Below are 20,914 nucleotides of genomic sequence, written 5' to 3'. Positions count from 1 at the left end.
TGGTTTATAAATAGGCTGCACATTCCAATAAGCCTTTAGGGCACATCACATGCCTAGTCACACACCTCTCTACTGGGGGGGGGGAGCTAATTGATTGCATCAGGAGAGAAAGCAGTGGGGAGGCCTCTTGGTCCTATCATTGGGTTGGGAAAGCCCTCCAGATGTTGCTGTACTACAATTTCCATCATCCTTGCCCATTGGCCATGCTGGCTGGGACGAGAGAGTTGGAGTCCAACAACATTTGGAGTCCCGTCCGGTGCCAAATGCCATCATCCAATACGCAGGAGGTGAAAATTTGATCCTCTCCACAATCCCACTACTCCTGTTAAATGGTGTAAAGCATGAGTGGATTGCGGAAAGGTCCCGATCCACAGTGGAAGGGGCAATCCAAAGGACTTAGAGGTCACACCAGCTCATAAATAAGCTAGAAGGAGAAATTCTGCTGAATTATTACGTTTGCCATCAACTACAAATTCAATGTGGGCAGGGGATTGCCCATCTCTAAGGCAGCCAGACTTTGAATGCAACAAACGAAGGGATGAAAATGTCTCAGTTTCATGTATCTGGACAATCTTCAGATTGGGGGAGAAAAGGACTTTCAAAGTGTAGTGCCAAGAAAAACTGTATTTATGCAGTTGCAAGATTTACTAGCGATTCTGTAATTATATTCAGTTCCTCACCACACAATGCACATAAGTTATCTTCTTGGCATACATCACAGTGTGCTTGCGCCAACCTATCCACAACTACATATCCACCCCAACCTCAGATATGGGATATTTATGCTCTCTCTCTGAATCGTAACTATGAAGTTAGCAGACTAGCAAATGCTTTAGTCAATACTTTAAAAATACCTCCATCTCCCCCCCCCCTCCCCTGTGGCTTCTTCTGTAGAAAAAATGAAAGGGGAAATCGCTCAGTTATATCTCGGGGCGTTGCATTCTGCCATGCGAAATGCACAGCTTAACAGAAGGCGCAACTGTTAAGAAGTCACAATGTCAAAGTGTAGCTCCTGAGAAGATTTGAGTTTTTCTTCTTCTTCTTAATCTTAAACATGCCTAGGGGACAAGAGAGAATCAGAAGTTCTAGCCTCCTACAGTATTTATGGGGAAAGGTATGATGGCAGTAACTCAGAACTTCCCAGTGAACTCTTAGAGAAGCACAAAAATTAGTTATAAGACAGAAAAGTTTTTTCAAAGCTATGTAAGATATGCTTATTCCTTTAGAATCCGATCCCTTACTGTCTGTCACATTCCAACAGGGGTGAGGTGGAGGTGGGATATGCAACAGAAACAGGAAGCAGGGGAGCTTAACCCTTCCCCTGCCACTCACTTCCTCCACAGTTGATTTCTCTGTGCCCATGTTTACCTTGCACAGACAAGTTTGGAATCCTGTAACTGAGCTTGATTTTTTTCTTCTTCTTCCCTCTCTATCTTTTTCCTTGTGTGTCATGTTTTTTTAAAATTGCAAGCCTGAGGGCGAGGGCTGTCTTACAATGGATATTAAAAACTGATCAATAAAAAACTGAATGGATATTGAAAACTGCATACAAAAGATGAAGAGGTAAAAGCAGTAATGATACATTGGGCAAGAGATTTTGGTTATAATATACAGTATGATGACTGGATGAAATTATGGAATGAAAGGTTAAAATTTACGGCATGTACTGCGTTGAAAGAAAAGGTAATGAAAATGGTTTACAGATGGCATATAACGCCAGTTAAACTGGCTAAAATGTACAAAACATGCAACAAGTGTTGGAAATGTAAAGAAAAAGAAGGTACTTTCTATCATATGTGGTAGGAGTGTAAAAGGGTGAAAGGCTTCTGGGAAATGATATACAATGAATTGAAAAAGATGTTGAAATATACGTTTGTTAAAAAACCAGAGGCCTTCCTATTAGGAATGGTAGGAAATGAAATCAATAAAAGAGACTGTAAACTGTTTCAATACGCAGTGACTGCGGCAAGGATACTTCTGGCCCAAAGATGGAAGCAGGAAAAAATTCCAACAGTGGAAGAATGGAGAAGGAAATTGACTGAATACGCAGAATTGGACAAATTGACTGGGAAGATTCGATATCAGAAAGACCAAAAGTTTATCGAGGACTGGGGGAGATTTACAGAATATCTGAAAAACATATGTGATGTACAGACAACGCTTGTTGGTTTTGAAGAGACTCTGTGAGATAGTAAGAAATAGTGCAAAAAAGAGAGTAAGAGGAAATGGAGTTCTAAAAGGCAATATTATGTTTTAAAATGTGTTAACAAAATAGAAATTTTACGAAAGATTGACAGAGAAACTGAGGGAAGTCAAAAATTGAAGAATGAGTGTTAAAATATTTGTTGGAAAATGAATAAATATTTTTTTAAAAAAAAAGAAAACTGATCTTGGGAACATATTTGGCTTTTAAAAATTGAACAAAAATATTTTCCATGGGGGTGGGCTGCGGGAGAAGAGAGGCTGTGAACAATTAAAAGCATCCTGAAATGGGTGTGGAAAGTCCATCACCTCAAAAATACTTATTTGAGCAAGAGGAACATTCAGCTCGGGAAAAGCAACAAAAGATATTTCAAATCTAAAGTGAAGGTGGGGGGGGACTCTTAATATGTAGAATAAAATTTTGATACAGAATTTTGAGACAGAAACCACCCATTGATTTCAATCCACTCTGAATCAACAAAGAGACTTCATTGTACATTAGTTTAACCATCCAGCAATCCTTTTTAATTCTGACTGAGCTGAAAATGATGTGAGCCCTTGAGCTACACCATCCATTTCCAAATGAGAAATTATTCAAACAAAAACCTTACCAATTGTGAGCTGCTCTATTATACCAGTGCAGTGCTTGAAAGGATCCAGCAGAATAGCCAATTCGAAAAGTTCTTATAACATTAAAAGGTCAAGTTATCCAAGCCACCTGAAGCCTCACACTTATGTTAAAGCATCTAATTATTAAGGCTTCACTCCAGTCAATAGACTCCACTCAAATGATTTCCCCCCCTTGCATATCTTTTCCTCTTCTCGTGGATTGTAGAATGCACTCAAAAGTACTAGGTCAATTAGAGAGGTGTTTTTGTTTTCTTTGGATTTTTGAGGGGTGTAAGTGTTGCAAGGGCTGGCCCTACCATTAGGCAGAGCAAGACAAATGCCTCAGGTGGCAGGTTCTAGAAGGTGGCAATATTCCCCTTGAGTCCCTTGAGCATGGGGGATGCTATCCCATCATCAGTGTTTAAATAAGATTCTGCTACCTGTGTGGTCAGAGTCTGTACATGAGGCAGAGGGCACCATCACATCCTTCGCATCAGGCAGCAAAATCTCTTGGGCCAGCTCTGGATCTTACTCTGAGAGTTTGGATTTGATATCCCGCTTTATCGCTACCCTAAGGAGTCTCAAAGCGGCTAACATTCTCCTTTCCCTTCCTCCCCCACAACAAACACTCTGTGAGGTGAGTGGGGCTGAGAGACTTCAAAGAAGTGTGACTGGCCCAAGGTCACCCAGCAGCTGCATGTGGAGGAGCGGGGAATCGAACCCGGTTCACCAGATTATGAGTCCACCGCTCTTCACCACTACACCACACTGTTCCAAGCAGGACGGGACTTCAGCGAGATTAAAGCCTTAAACAATTAGAAACTTCAGCTAACTGCAGGTGTGGGTCTCCCCCCCCCCCAATATTAATGAATGGTACTTCTGTGCTTAGTTGAGCTGCCATTGGCTGAATGGGAATGGAAGACGCAGTCTTGCGCTTTCAAAATTTCCCCACATGGAGAAGCTCCATCAGCAGAGCCAGTGCCAGCTTCGAGGGGTCCCTGGGCAAGCTGTCTTCAAGAATTACCCTGGTCTCCTCCACTGTGAGGAAAAAGGAAAAGGAATATGGCAATGGCTGCTGCAGCTGCTTTACCCAGTGGTGCCAGTCCCATAAGCTCACCAGACCAGGAGGCAGTGGATAGAGAACATTGTCTGAGCAGGATTCAACTAACTAATCCTACCAACAGGATTACAACAACCCAAGGAATTGTGCTAGCATTATGAGGCTTTTCTCTCCCTTTCCTCCTCCTGCCCACTGCCCCCAAATGGTTCTTGGTGGATGTGCCCAAGGGCAAACCAGAAGGAAGAAAAAGCCTGTGTTGAGTTGATAAACGCTGGATACAGATTATGCAACCAAGCTTTTTAATAACAATAGATGCAATGGAAGAGTAACCAACATGGTGCCCTCTAGATTTCTAGACTGGGGCAGCACCACTGAGTTCCAGCCAGCGTGGCTGATGGAGAGATGAAGACTGCAGTCCAACAACATATGGAAGGCAACACACTGGTTACTCCTGGTGTAAGGTAAGCATATTAGGGAGGGGAGGGAGAATGATCTCCAAACTACAATGAAGAGGATATAAAATTAATGCTACCCACATCCTAACCACATGCAAAAGCAACAATATTAGATCAGCTGTTCCTAACTATTTCACATTGCATTCTAAAAAGAACTCAGTATTTTAAAATAGAATTCCAATGGCAAAGTATTGAATTGACACTTATGATAAAACACATTTGATTAAGACTTAATAAAGAAGTGTGCATTTTACTTGTGAATAATGCATAGTGAGATAAAGTTGGACATAAAGCAAATAGAATGTCAAAACTAATATCAGTTTGCATTCCTCAGCCATATTACTTATTTTATTACTAGATTTTAAAATGCATATTGAGTTTCAGTAGCTTTTTCATTATTTCGGGAGATAACAAAATAAGCTTTCTGAATAAATGTGCCTGATTTATCCATGTAACTAGTATAAAATCAATACAATTTAAAAGGGGGGGGGGAGCTCAGGTTGCACAGTAACTTTGATCTTGTTTTTACAAGCAGGGTTTGACACCAAGCAACAATATTTCAGATATCCTTTTTATTAACTGAAATCTCAAGCAACCTTTTCAACTCTTAAGACATCACTGCTTTGCAGTCTAATTAGAATGAACACATTTTCTTCAAAAGAAATAAAGTTTAATTTCATTAGATACATAATTGCATCCAGCATTATTTTAAAAATAGCCAAAAAAACATCAATAGCAGCTCCTCCTAACCAGCTCTCCAATTCTAGTTGCTACCTCCATTTGTAGGTGGGTAGTCTTCCTTTCACTGGCTGTACTCCCAGCTGTCTTAAAGGTACAATGCTCACAAAATCACCCCGGTGCGGAGATAAATATTTCCCATGAACTGAGAAGAACACATTTAAAATAACTGTCATTGTATGGCATGTAAGCATGTTTATTATAAAACTGAACATTCCTTAAAAACTCTTGAAAGCCGTAACATTTTTGAATAAAATAAAATTGTCCAGAATCCTTTATAAACCAGATTTGAAAGTCCAACCACATTTATGGGACCCCCCTCCCCCAAAGTCCAGATCTAAAGTCCACCAAAATCCAAGCAACTATAATGATCTGCAGGAACATAAAGTCATTGGCTTGGAGCCTACCTTCCATTTTGTGAATGGACTAGAGCTCAGTTCATGAAATGGCGTTTCCCCACCATCCCCTTCCTGCTGCAACACCCTGTGACCTGAAAAATCTGCACCTGAAGGTGGAAGAACAGAATGAGAGCCAGGTGCCAGGTGCTTATCTGCTTGACGGTGGCTTTCTCCATGCCTATAGCTGAACCTCCACGTTCTGAGACAATATCTCAGAACAGGCAATACCCATATCTACTCAAAGGCACAGTTACACAAAGGTACCACAGGTGAAATGGCTAATCCAGCAAACAATGACACACCTCTTGCACCCAATGGGGCAGGTACAACCTAGCATGGCAGATGATTCTGCTCCAAATTTAACACTCTGCCTGGAGGGCTGAACCTGCTCCATTTGTCTGTGCCTCCATTGACATCTACAGGACATGTGAGGGAGATGAGGCATGTGGAGCAGCCCCCTCCTGTCTGGCAACTCTGGCAGTGGTGTGGGTGGAGCAATGGGTACCTTGGAAGCATCAGAGGTGGACTCTGACAGCTGTGGAGAGGAAGGTGGGGCTTGCCGTTCATGGCATGGTGACTGGCAGGGGTGAGAACAGGTAGAAGAAAACATCCTCCCACTTGCGCCCTCTTCCCAGGAACCTCAGCACTAGGAAGCCCTGGATTAGGTATCCCACTGAAGCCCTTTGCAGGGTCTTCTGAAAACCAGCCCTTGGTGTCATTCTGACTTGACCAGGCCATGACACTAAAGCCTTCATGTGTTTGCCTGGCAGGGTAACGAAAGTGTGTAGAGAGGCAGGGGGCATGCACAAGAGTTCCTCTCTGACCTTCGCATCTTGAGCTTGAAGGGGATTTCTAACTGTGTTCAGTTGAAGATGGTTAGGAGCCTTCTTTAGACCTTTGGGCTAAAGAGGTGAAGAGAAGGAGTAAGGGACCCCTGACTCTTGAGAGCCCCATGGACTGCAAGAAGATCAAACCTCTCCATTCTGAAGGAAATCAGCCCTGAGTGCTCACTGGAAGGACAGATCCTGAAGCTGAGGCTCCAATACTTTGGCCACATCATGAGAAGAGAAGACTCCCTGGAAAAGACCCTGATGTTGGGAAAGATGGAGGGCACAAGGAGAAGGGGACGGCAGAGGACGAGATGGTTGGACAGTGTTCTTGAAGCTACCAACATGAGTTTGACCAAACTGCGGGAGGCAGTGGGAGACAGGAGTGCCTGGCGTGCTCTGGTCCATGGGGTCACAAAGAGTCGGACACGACTAAACGACTAAACAACAACAACAAGGCAAGCAGGTGACATTGAGTCAGGGTGAAGTGCACCCCATAATAAGACAAAAAATGTTCCCCACTCTTGATGTGGAGAGTGGGTCTCTTTACTCTATGCTCTACCCCTGAGGGAAAAGACAGCCAGAACTTGAAAATACTGTACTTTTCCGTGTATAAGACTAGGTTTTTTGAATTTAAAATAAGGTTAAAAATCTGGGGGCATCTTATACACTGATAGTGCATATGCCCATTTTCTAAATTTGGGGTCCCCAAAAGTAGGGGGCCTCTTATACATGGGGGCGTCTTACACACGGAAAAATACGGTACATCAGGAACAGTGCGAGGGAGACTGGGGTTGTTTTCTACACACAAAAGCCTACCTTGCTTCTTAACTTTATTCAAACTTTATTCTAACATATTTGTAATCTGCCCTGAAGACCTACATGGTAGGATACAGGAAAATAAATCTATTAAAATAACGTAAATACCACAGCATATGTAATTAAAAGAACCCTGTAAAAAATATGAGCAAATCTATAACCACTCAACATTAAGCGAAAAACCACACTGATATCTTCTAGATTTACTACCTTGTCAGGGTGCATGGAACTAAATATATAATTCACTGTGAATTATTTATACCACAGTTAGTTAAAAAGAAATGTGATTCATTATTCCCTAACACCTATTGATTTTATCATTCAAATGCAGGAAACAACCCCACTGATTACCTGGTGCAATTTTTAAAATTGTGTTAAATGAGCCCATGCCTAAGCTCTTAAACTGATCAGTGGAAAGAGGGGAAAAAATGAATATTTCAGCATGATTTATTCTTCATCAACTGCAAGGATCTCTTTTTCATTAGTTTCCAAGCTTTGCCTCAGAATGGCATTCTGAACAACAGGCTGGAAATTACAGTTTTCAATAGATATACAAATCTAACAGAGCACACATGTGCAAGCTGGGGCTGTGCATCCATTATGACTATGTGCTTTGAGCCTTGGAAAGGGAAAATCAAGTGAAGGACAAACTGGAGAATTGGTGTGGCAAGCAAGGAAAGGGTTAAGTCCCCCACTCCAAATGCCTTCCTTCTAAAGCGGCTTTTATTTTCTTTAAAGCCATCATTTCTGTACCATATGTATTAGTGTATCACATGTAGTTAGCCCTTAAATGGAGTAGGCTGTACTGTACAGTAAGATCATACTGCCACTGGTGGTGTGGGTTTTTACACATACGCCATAAATGCTCTCCTGTGATCATAGGTATTCCTAATCCCCGTCTTTCAGATATATTTCCACTAAGCATTTCCAGCTAGCTATACTCTAGCTGCACATTAATTCCTTTCCCCCTGCAGAGGCATCCCTCTGCAACAAACATGGAACAGAAGAGGGCCATGGCGATGGGAATCTAAGTCTCTCAACTTGCTTTATAAATAGGCTCGGGGATTTTTATACCAATTGTGAATTGACCTGCTCCACCTCAATTCACATCTTACCCAAAGCTTCTTCCGCAGCTTTAGTGTGTAGCTGTGAATTCTCAAGGATGCTTGAAGCACGGCAGCTGGGTCAAAATCCTTGTTTTGATTTGTAAAGCAAGCTACCATAGTGTGGCATAATCGATAATGAATATTTTAGGGATTTGCTAGTGCAGAGTAAGTACAACAGAATGCTTATTTAAACCTCTTCCTAGTACAGTCTTGCAGAATTGTTAAAAACAGCTTACTGTTGAGTTCTTCACCTTGCTTCTTGCAACCAGTTTCAAAATAGTGATCTGATGACTGTGGGTCTAAAAATAATTTGCATTGTTGTGGCTAATCACTAGAGAGGGGCATTCTTCTTATCCGTGTTACCCATTTAGTCTTGCATACAAAGATAATTAAGAAGTGAGGCATGATAAACTATACAGTGAGCGCTGATAATGCACCCCTCCAATCACACTGTCAGGCTCAAAAAGAACTCAAACACTCTGGTAAATATGAATTGGATAATAATCAACCACTGCCCGCACTCAGCATACCAGAATAGCCAGAAGAGTCCTTCTGATACAATGAAGGTTTTTGAAGACTATCTAGAATTGTACTTTTATGTCAAGTATAATGGGTTCTAATAACCACAAACTACCTGCAAATAGTACGTCTTCATCAAGCTTTACAAACACTAATCTTGTACAATCATGAGTAAGAGTTTAATAATTTAATTAAATGCTGAAAGCTGTAATATTATTTTAGATTCCAATTAACCAATTAATTATTGATCTTCGGGGGACTGAAGTTCTCTTCATCACTTAACACCAATGCCCTCTAATAGCTAGTCGGATGCAAGTCTCTCTTTCTCTGTTTCACTCCCTCTGGCCAAATCATATTTGTCATATTGAGTAATTAAAAAACTTAAGACCTCAACAGGAAAGTCTCTGCACAACATAACATATCCATCAGTTGGGTAACATGAAAATTCTAAATGCTATTTCTACAGAAAAACACACTTTAAAAAAAACATGCACATACAAATTGCTTATTTTGTTGCTGTTGTTCCAATCATTTCTACCCTTTCTGTTATATAATCTAGGTGGCTTGCGAGGAAGAAACAACAAAATAGCATTTAAGTTTAAAATAGGTATTGAAACAAGGTGAAAAAGACTATTCAATCAGGATGTCTGTGTTTTTTTAAACCCTACTGAACGAAGGAAGCCTATGCTGTTCACAGAATGCTGAGCAGTAATGGAGTCAGGCATCGTACTTCTGGGAGGCTGCTCCAATTTGGTTACCACAACTGAAAAGGCCCTGTCTCTAATACTCACCTCCTGGAAATAGAAGAGGAAGAAATAGAGGCAGTGAGAGATTTTACTTTCTTGGACACCATGATCACTGCAGATGGTGACAGCAGTCACGAAACTAAAAGACGCCTGCTTCTTGGGAGAAAAGTAATGACAAACCTAGACAGCATCTTAAAAAGCAGAGATATCACCTTGCAGACAAAGGTCTGTATAATTAAAGCTATGGTTTTCCCAGTAGTGATGTATGGAACTGAGAGCTGGACCATAAAGAAGGCTGATCACCGAAGAATTGATGCTTTTGAATTATTGTGCTGGAGGAGACTCTTGAGAGTCCCATGGACTGCAAGATGATCAAACCTATCCATTCTTAAGGAAATCAGCCCTGAGTGCTCACTGGAAGGACAGATCCTGAAGCTGAGGCTCCAGTACTTTGGCCACCTCATGAGAAGAGAAGACTCCCTGGGAAAAACCCTGATGTTGGGGAAGATTGAGGGCACAAGGAGAAGGGGACGAGATGGTTGGACAGTGTTCTCGAAGCTACCAGCATGAATCTGACCAAACTGCGGGAGGCAGTGAAAGACAGGAGTGCCTGGAATGCTCTGGTCCATGGGGTCACGAAGAGTCGGACACGACTGGACGACTAAACAACAACAAGGAATTGCCTCAGAAATGAAGTATCTAGTGAGATTCATATCAATGGGGGAGGTAATATTCTGGTCCCGGCCTGGGGAGTCCTAGACTTCATTAATAATAATAATAATAATAATAATAATAATAATAATAATATCCATTTCATTGCTAAAAAAGGGGGTGGGTAGGGAATGAACGACTTTGTGGGATTAAACATAAAGGTGTTTACACAAACTGTTGGCCTATATTTGCTGACTGGTTAATGCTTTAAAAGGCATTAACTTTTTAATATGTTTCTAAACATGCCTACCTTTTAAAACCACCAAATTCTCCTTTTAAAAAAACTCCACAGCATTGTTTAGTGCATTTATTAATTGTATTCATTGCTGAACAGGGAATGAAAGGGAACAAAGTGTCAACCTATATATATATAGCTACTTAATGGACTCAGTTTGTAATTTTACAAGCTGCTTTGACTTCACCAATTTTAGTGCAACTTCAATGCTGTTTGTTTAAATTTTATACTAGGTTTAAGAACTTGATAGCATAATTGTATGCACGATTGATCTTTCAAAAACATATTGTAAACAGCATTAAAATGTTTAAGACTATAAAATACTTTTATGAAGTAATCTGCCAATTTTATAGACTTAACGCTGCAGCAAACCTCAAACCAAGTAACACAGTAATATAGATATAAAATGCTTTATTTATCCTGTAATTGTAAAATCTTTTTTTTGATTGGCATAGCATTAAATAAAAGAGAAAGCTATAAAATTGCCTTAAAAAGTCATACAGTGTTTCATTTTTAATAGGTTTATTGAACAGATGATCTCCTAGCTTTGGTTTCTTTTGTTTCCTGACACCTTTACAAGACGACATCTGGCAAAAATTAGAATAAGATGGAAAATCTGTCAAGGTGCAGTTGTCTGTTGTCCATCTCTTCTAATGAAGATATGAGTTTTTCCAGAAAACTGGTGTGTGTTTTGTTTCTTTGCTTTGCTTTGGCATATGTTTAATGCTTTCAAAAACATTCATTTGCCTTTGACAATTGTGTTTGTTATGGACCTCAGTGGTGCTGGACATGTTCTGAATGCAAAAGCTACAGGCGTCTTGAGGAAGGGCTTGGAAAAGTTCAAGTCTGAGTTGAGCCGCTCTTAGTCAGGCCCCATCTGCCCTATACTGTTCATTTAAAGCAGAATAATGTAACTTCAAGCAGTCTGGGCTCCCACCACACCCTCCAACAAATAATCATGGGAACTGTAGTTTGCTAAGGATGCTGAGAGTTGCTGGAGACCCCTTTTCACTTTACAGAGCTGCAGTATTTTAACAGTCAATCCCTCTTCCCTGGAAACTCATGAGAATTGTATTTCTGCTATGTGAATAGGGGTCTCCTAACAACTCCTGGAAGGCGCCTGCTTCTTGGAAGAAAAGCAATGACAAACATAGACAGCATATTAAAAAGCAGAGACATCACCTTGCCAACAAAGGTCCGCATAGTAAAAGCTATGGTTTTCCCAGTAGTGATGTATGGAACTGAGAGCTGGACCATAAAGAAGGCTGATCGCCAAATAATTGATGCTTTTGAATTATGGTGCTGGAGGAGACTCTTGAGAGTCCCATGGACTGCAAGAAGAACAAACCTATCCATTCTGAAGGAAATCAGCCCTGAGTGCTCACTGGAAGGACAGATCCTGAAGCTGAGGCTCCAATACTTTGGCCACCTCATAAGAGAAGACTCCCTGGAAAAGACCCTGATGTTGGGAAAGATGGAGGGCACAAGGAGAAGGGGACGACAGAGGACGAGATGGTTGGACAGTGTTCTCGAAGTTACCAGCATGAGTTTGACCAAACTGTGGGAGGCAGTGGAAGACAGGTGTGCCTGGCGTGCTCTGGTCCATGGGGTCACAAAGAGTCAGACACAACTAAACGACTAAACAACAACAATGTTACACATTGCTTGACACAATAAAGGATTGGATCAAAAGCTCTCTTCAGAACATGGTCAGAACACTCAGGTCTCAGCTACTCCTTCCCTCTACAACTGCAAAAAAATCTGCTCCAAAGAACTGAGTTGTGGAAGGTAGCATGGATGTTGCAGAGAACTGGCAAAAACATCACTCCCTTGTCACCTGCATAAGACTTCCTCCATCTTCTATCCGCTTTATGCTAAAATGTTTTAGAAATGAAAAGGCTTTCCCCCATTCATGGAAAGGCACATTTGGATCCAACCCAAACAGTTACAAAATTATTCAACTCGTTTGGCAAACAATTCTGCCCATTTAAAAAGGCAAATTTCAATATAATAGTCAAACTACGGTAGAGGGTCATAGGGCTTCCACCCACACAGAGAGGTGTGACTGGTTTCCACTGTGAGCTGCAGCCATACTTAAATCTTTACAACTCAATGGTGGGGTATGCATATGAACATCATGTGCTGTCTTGACCAGCTCACTTTTATGGAATTTGGAAAATAAACTGTAATTCTAGTGAACTAGAATGCAGATATTAAACACACACCACAAAAATAAACTCAATTAAACCAGCCTAGAATATGTACACTCTCTATATATTAAAAACAGGGCCACTTCTCATTTTAATCTTGACAGAATCACTTCAGCAAGACAAACCATACTGAAAAGAGAACAGGTCTCTTGGGATCCATACACCTAATGTAAGAACTGTGTAGCTGATATTTCGATATACACTATACAATTCTACTTTTATTTATTAGAACTATGTATATATTACCCTTCCACTTCATTTGTACTATAACATTCAAGATAGCTTTTAAGTAAAGCACTGAGGTATGTCCCCATTCCACTGTTTAATTTAAATAATTTGTTGAGGCTGGTAAGGCTTTTATGAAACACATTCCCACACATCAGCTTTGAATATTGTTCATCACCTTCCTGGGTAATATATTTGTAGTTTTCAATACTGTCTGTGAATCAGATGTCTTTGCAAAACTCTCACTTTACTCATGAACTAAATGTTTGATGCTCTTTTTTATATACTTGTCAAACACACCCATCAGCTCTAGGAAGATTATTGACAGTGTAAAGCACTTAACTGCTAGGTGCTAAGAAAACAAACATACACCTTGAAACACATTCTTTGGTTTCTGAAATTACAGGTTTCAGAACTTTACCTCAAGACTAACTAAAGGTACCCCGAATGTTGGAAACAACTGAAGAGGGTGAGAATATTGGAAAGTATTATTATTATTATTATTATTATTATTATTATTAATTTATTATTTATACCCCGCCCATCTGGCTAAGTTTCCCCAGCCACTCTGGGCAGCTCCCAGTCGAGTATTAAAAACAATACAGCATTAAATATTAAGAACTTCCCTAAACACTGCCTTCAGTTGTCTTTTAAAAATAGGATAGTTGCTTATTTCCTTGACATCTGATGGGAGGGCGTTCCACAGGGCGGGCGCCACTACCGAGAAGACCCTCAGTCTAGTATTGGACGATGATTATTGTGAGCCACACAGAAGGAATCAAGAGATTTATCTAAACTACATGATATGCACAATGGTTCAGCATCAAATAGTATGCCTTGTTCTCTTTGATGAATGTTTTACACAGCACTTTTCAACTTATTTTGCCCAGTCACCTCCCTACTTCCGTCTCAGAGCCATTCCCACATCTCCTATATTGATTAAGGCAATGATCATAGGTTAAACACAATGCAAGTGCTTTGCAGACATACAGTTACAGATTCTATCCCCACCATCTTGGGGCAGTGCTGGGAAAGACTCCTGACTAAAATGCTAGAGAGCCACAGCTGATCAGCATAGCCAACAGGTGCCCTCCAGAGATTCTGGACTTCAGTTTCCATCCATGACCAACGGCCCAATAACATCTGCAGGGCACCATGGTGTAGACCAGGGGTAGTCAACCTTTTTATCCCTACCACCCACTAATGCATCTTTCTTGATGGTAAAATTTCCTTACCGCCCACCAGTGCTCAATGGAAGGATTCAACTTGTGGCGTAGAACCCCCTACTGCCCACCTAGAATCCTGAAACGGCCGCTAGTGGGCGGTATGGACCAGGTTGACAACCCCTGGTGTAGACAAACTGAGTCAGATGGACCAGTGCTCTCAACTAGGTATAAGACAGCTTCCTAGCTTCTTAAAGACAGGACTCTTCAAGAATAAGGTCAGCACTGATGAGAGACCAACATGGGCAGCCTGCCCAGGGTGCCCAAAAATCTGGCTCTGGGCCTGATATTCACAGGCTTTTACTGTCCTTCCTTACAAGATTTTCCCAGTAGACTGGAAACAACTTCCACTAGCATTTTGGCCAGCAGCTACAAGTCCTGTGTGAGAGCCAGTGTGGTGTAGTGGTTAAGAGCAGTAGTCTCGTAATCTGGGGAACCGGGTTCGCATCTCCGCTCCTCCACATGCAGCTGCTGGGTGACCTTGGACTAGTCACACTTCCCTGAAGTCTCTCAGCCTCACTCACCTCACAGAGTGTTTGTTGTGGGGGAGGAAAGGAAAGGAGATTGTTAGCCGCTTTGAGACTCCTTCGGGTAGTGATAAAGCGGGATATCAAATCCAAACTCTTCTTCCTCACCTTCTTTTAGGGAAAACTTTGGCTCTAAATTCTCCTGCCCCTTTTTGCTCCCCCTCATACCTCTTTGATCCCCACTGCAGTTTTAAGTTGGCATTGCTTTGCATAATCTTCCTTCAAATAGGATTTTCAATTTTAATTTTCATCACACATTTCCTCAAAGCAACCACATACAAAAAAAGGGCTCCAACAGTAAATAACTTCATTGCATTTTTTATTGATTTGATTAGAGTGGGGGAGACCATCTTATTCTAGCAAAGCAAAATATAATAATCATGAGACAGAGACATTGCCAAGTAATTGTCTGCATTGATAATTGAATGGAAAGGGCATGCTAGCCTACCACTAACAACTAAAGCTACACGACCTCCATTGAACTATACATTTGAGATAATAATCCCCATTACAATCCATCATAATAAAAAGCCAAATTGTGTGAGTACCGTTGCAACATATTTCTATTACACAAAATTACAAAGCCCAAAATAATGGAAATGATTGCTTAAGGGTAAAGAGGCAAAATTAAGGACACCACAGTACATTTAACTTGGCTGGAGCTGAGAAGAAAGAAGTATCATATTGCTTAGCACGTACCTACACAAATGAAAAGATACAGCCTTAAAATATAGTCTACACTATCATGTATAACAACCCCATGTTTGATTTTTTTTTTTGGGGGGGGACTATTTAATGATGCACTGGTGACTTTATTTTCTTTTTTTTCTTTTATCAAAGCACCTGCAGGCTATCTTTGCTTAAGCAAACAGAATTATACATTCCTGTCGTTATCAAGGAGCTGCAGCCAAAAATAGCATCTCAATGAGACAAATGTTCTTAAATCAGGGGCAGCCAATCTGGGGTCCTCCATCACTCCTGATCATTGGCTACGCTGGCTGGCACTAATGGGAGTTGAACAACCTCTGGAGGGAACCACATTGGCCATTCTTGGTTTAGAGAATTATAAATGAGTCACAGGCTCTCATGCTCCCTCCCTCACCCCTTACTGTCTCAGATAGTTCCCCTATCTGTTTCCTAGCATGCACCATAGTTTGCCAATATTCAATCCAATCCAGAAGCAGAACAATGGTCTGAAAGGAAAGCACTAGCAATGGTTTACGGATTTGGACATCAGTGATGAGTGACAAACGAAGACAGAGATCGAAGTCATAACAGAAGAAAGAAAGGGAATGCAAGTCCACATTTCATTTATTACCATAGGAAACTAGAAGCCTGTCATCTGTCTCAGTATTACATATATTGACTAGCAGTGGTTCCCCAGGTTTTCAGCCCTATCTGAAGATACAGGGGATCGTCCTTGTGACATTCTGCATTCAAACCAATGATCTGCCACTGCGTGGTGGCCTTTTCTGAATTACGGATTGGAGAATCACCAATCCGTAAAAATCTGTACACCAATCTGTAAAAATGAACTTCTTTTTTTTTTTTTTTTTGCTAACACAGTTAGTTAGTTAGTTAGTTAGTTAGTTAGTTTATTGATTGATTGATTGATTGATTGATTGAATGATTGATTGATTGATTGATTGAATTTATATTCTGCCCTATACCCAGAGGTCTCAGGGCAGTTCACATAACAAAACCAAAACCACAAAACATATAAAAACAACCCAATAACTCCCCCCCCCAACACATTTTAAAAGCGCATTGGGTGTCAATCAGATAGACCAAAGGCCTGGTTAAAAGGGAACGTTTTTGTCTGGAGCCTAAAGGTGTACAATGAAGGCACCAGGCGAACTTCCCTGGGGAGAGCATTCCACAGACGGGGAGCCACTGCAGAGAAGGCCTGTTAAAATTTGAGAAATGGGACTCACAGTACTCTCCTGATCTACATCCCTAAACTGGTTTGGGCATTCACGACTCAAAGCTCAAGATGAATTCACTTTCCTAGACATATCATAATGGGTATCCTGTGAAGAGAGTGCTTGAATACTCTAGCCAGAATAGCACCCTTGGGATATTATAAGACAATTCTCATCATCTCATTGAAAGAGGTGGGTTTGATTAGTGTGGAGAAGGGACATTTAAAGGGGAAACATCAAATACCACATGCTAATATTACTATAGAAGAAACATCAGCATGCTGAAGGGTTTTGTACCTTGGCTGTCCTTTGAAAGATGGGCCCTGGGAGGCAGGAAGGGGAGGAAGACAATGCAATATCACCCTCTCCAGAGGGCATGCTTAATGCTCCCATGGCCAGTTATCAAGTGACTCTTATGTCACTAGCCCAAAAAGAACGCCCTTTTCCAAGGCATGACATCTTATTAGTTTTCCTTTTCTGAAAGTGTAAGAAGAATCCATAGTCACTTCCCTTCAGTGCTACAAAACAGTGGGTGGAGTCATACAGAAGCCCAGAAGGGCTGGCTGAAGCATTTAAATCATTCCTGATCTTAATCTTTTAAATGTTCCCTAAGACTGTCATGGAGCATTATCAGCACAGAATGAAGATGCTGATGAGAAAGTCTACTTACATCTCCATCCATTCCCTCTCACTCGCTAAATGATCAAACCAAAGGAGATTGATATGCCTCTGTGGCGATCACACAGGGCCCCCGGACGTTTGACGGTCTATTGACCCTGTGCCACCATTGTGATTGCTTTCTTCGCTGCCACCACCCTGCTTCTCACGGGGACACACAGAGTCCAGACAGTTGTTAACAATAACAAATAATCAAGTTTATTTTTAAATGCAGGAACAAGTGTATGGTTTCAGTTTATTTTTTCTCTTGTCAGTTTCTTAATCTTAATTCCTAACAATTCCAAACTGATTATTCCAACTGTCTATCTGACTCCACCTAACAATTCCTCTCACTCTCTCACAATACAACTCGACCAACCCACACCTAATCCTCCCTCTTCCTTCTTCAACTCCCAAACCTCAACCTCAACTCCCAAACCTCAACTAACTTTCAAAACCTCCCACTCTAACTTTTATTCCCCCCTTGCATTCTCACAGGCCAATCACATCACACCCATTTTACCCCTTTCCTTATGACCCATCCTAGGAGGCAAATGCCACAGCCTCCAGAGCAGGGGTAGGCAACCTAAGACCTGGGGGCTGGATGCAGCCCAATCGCCTTCTCAATCCGGCCCGTGGACAGTCCGGGAATCAGTGTGTTTTTACATGAGTAGAATGTGTCCTTTTCTTTAAAAAGCATCTCTGGGTTATTTGTGGGGAAAAGGAATTCATTCATATATTTTTTTCAAAGTATAGTCCAGCCCACCACATGGTCTGAGGGACTTTGGACCAGCCCATGGCTGAAAAAGGTTGCTGACCCCTGCTCTAGAGCTCTAGTGACCAATGAGCTAGCAGAGGGAGGTGTCACAATGAAGGGTGTGTCACAAGGAACTCCTCAACCTAGCAACCACCAGCACTTGAACTGACACTACTCTCAACTGACACTACTAAACTTGCTTATGTGGCTTTTAATCCATGTTCAGCTTTTTACAAGTATATAAAATGAAATTTATCCCTTTATATTCAAGCTTCCGTTGTTCCTGCACCTACTGAGCATTAGCTATCTAATCTACCTCTCTGTCTCTTTGGCAGAGAGGAACAGCAGAAAACCAGAAATCACCCCTTGCGTGTTTATTAATTTTATTCCCCTCCTTCACTTGCAGGTCCCAGGGCACGTTACAGCCATCTAAATTATAATTATTATTGTTGTTATTAATAATTAAATTTGTATACCACCCTATACCACAGGTTTCAGGGCAGTTCACAGGATAAGATCACAATATAAAAATACAAAATACATAATAAAAACAAATACAACCAATAACCCCCACCACACACACACACACACACACACACACACACACACAAAAAGGGCATTGGATGTCAACAGGGCGAGTCTTGAAAATACAACTCTCTGGTGTCAAAGGTCAGATAACAGGCCCCCTAAGTGCCCCTATTCCCAGGGACAGTCCCAGATTTACAGAAGCTGTCCCAGTTTCTGATTTGATCCTGGGATGTCCTGCTGTTCTTTAGGTCCTCCCTATTTTAAATGTTCCCTAAGACTGTCATGGAGCATTATCAGCACAGAATGCAGATGCTGATGAGAAAGTCTACTTACACCTCCATCCACTTTCTTTCTCACTTGCTGAATGATCAAACCAAAGGAGATCACTATGTCTCTAGAGGACCAATGAGCCAGCAGAGGGAGGTGTCACAATGAAGGGCGTGTCACAAGAACCTCTGCAACCTAGCAACCACCAGCACTCAACTCACACTACTCCCAACTGCCACTACTAAGTTTGCTTATATGGCTTTTAATCCATGTTCAGCTTTTTACACGTATGTAAAATGAAATGTATCCCTTTATATTCAAGCTTCCGTTGTTCCTGCACCTACTGAGCATTAGCTATCTAATCTCTGCCTCTCTGCTGCAACTGCCACACACCAAAAGGCTATGGAAAGGGCCCTGTGTCTTTGACAATTCACAAATTGATTCATTGCAGCTCCACTGCAGCCCTCTCCTTCTTTTCAGTGTCACCCTATATTTCTGAACAGTGGAAAACCAGAAATCACCCCTTGCGTTCATGTTATTCATGTTATTACCCTCCTTCACTAGCAGGTCCCAGGGCAAGTTACAACCATCTAAAATTATTATTGTTGTTGTTATTAATTAAATTTGTATACCGCCCTATACCCACAGGTTTCAGGGCAGTTCACAGGATAAGATAACAATATAAAAATACAAACAACAACAACCCAATAACACACACCCCCAGACACATTTTAAAAGGTTGTCAATCAGATCAACCAAAGACCTGGTTAAAAAGGAACACTTTCACCTGGAACCTAAAGATGTATAATGAAGGTGCCAGATGAACCTGCCTGAGGAGAGCATTGCACAGACAGGGAGCCACTGCAGAAAAGGCCCGTTCTCGTGTTGTCATGCTCCAGACCTCTTGAGGAGTTAATTAACATACTTTTTCTGGATGCCCTTCAAGATGTCACTATTAAACTAATCTGCCTAACTAATCTCTATAGGATGGAAAAACAAAACTAAGATGTTCAAATCAGAACGTTTGCCAAAGGAGTACAAGTTATTCAAATGAATTTATCCCTCTCTCCTCAAAATTCAGCCTTCCATATCTCTCATATTACACAGGTTCCTGTTGACTTCTTAAGGAGATCTCTTTTCAAGGTAATGAGCTGTTGATAATGTTTAATGACCTTATACAGTAGGAGTTCTACATTTCGGGATTAAAATTCATCTCAAGCATCCTGGCCTGAGAAGCAACAGACTGTGCCTAGCGAACCTAAAACTATACAAGTGACACTAGCAGCAGCAATTTTAAAAACACTGCAATAGCAATACGCATCATATTAAAAAGAAAGATCTCAATGCACACAAGTTAACAAAGTCAGGAAAAGGGCAAGTTTCATCTTTTAAAAAAAAATTGTATAATAATGACTTTGCATTTCTACTAGGTTTATATAAAACATAAAACATAAAAAGATGGTATCACAAATACTAGAAAGGCAGCACATGTTGTTTTTAGCATCCTGCCATTTTATCAAAAGCCTCATAGTTTATAATGAGCAGGAATGTGAGAAGAGTGCATTTCATCCAAAGTTTGACTCTTAATGAACTCTACCCATGTGCAACCAATAAGCTTACCTTTGTTGTCCTCCAACTTTGGACCAGTTGCAACATATAGATGGGCCTCTGCCATGATGTTGTCTGGATTCTTCTTGTGTCAATCCAGTTTCCACAAACCCCTCTCTTTAGAGCTGCCCAACCACATCACATTGCATGCTGGAGAGTCTCAGAAATGGCTTTTCAGGGGGTTGCAGTGGGGAGGAGTGAGTGAGAAACCCCCACTGCATGAGCCTTGCTCAGGCATTTTTAGACCCAAGCCATAACACAAAATGAGCAACCATATACGTTAGGATTTTACTCTCCCTCTGTTGCATGCATGAACTGGTCTTTTGTCTCACTCCTAAATATGTGCCATTAAAGGTGATTCGGCCATTAAATGTGACCTGCAGCTTGAAGGCACAATGGTGAAGCAGAAAGAGGGTCTAAAACAGCCAGCTGATGAGAAGGGAAATGGCTTTATCTCAATCTGAGCCTTTCACAACAGCTTTTCCCTCACTCAGAAATCACAAACAGTTCATTCTATGGCAGCCTTTCTCAACACTGGGTCCCTAAGTGTTGTTGGACTACAGCT

General features: G+C 41.2%; 1 protein-coding gene and 1 long non-coding RNA gene across 7 annotated transcripts in view; one reads left to right on the top strand and one right to left on the bottom strand.

Annotated features, from left to right (window-relative positions):
* The window catches only part of MACROD2 (mono-ADP ribosylhydrolase 2), a 996,145-nt gene that overhangs the window by 579,085 nt on the left and 396,146 nt on the right, over nt 1-20,914 (bottom strand). The window lies entirely within an intron of this gene.
* On the top strand, nt 17,911-20,415 carry LOC308584484. 2 transcript variants are annotated; one of them, XR_014006820.1, is made up of 3 exons: nt 17,911-18,182; nt 19,849-19,884; nt 20,243-20,415. It is a non-coding gene; the product is annotated as an uncharacterized lncRNA (long non-coding RNA). The 2 variants fall into 2 exon arrangements; XR_014006821.1 differs by lacking the exon at nt 17,911-18,182 and adding an exon at nt 18,563-19,028.

This window comes from Podarcis bocagei, assembly GCF_964188305.1.
Source record: "Podarcis bocagei genome assembly, chromosome: 3".
Classification (NCBI taxonomy): Eukaryota; Metazoa; Chordata; class Lepidosauria; order Squamata; family Lacertidae; genus Podarcis; species Podarcis bocagei.
Note: the sequence above shows the minus strand (reverse complement) of the source record. Positions and strands in the feature narration are given on the sequence as shown.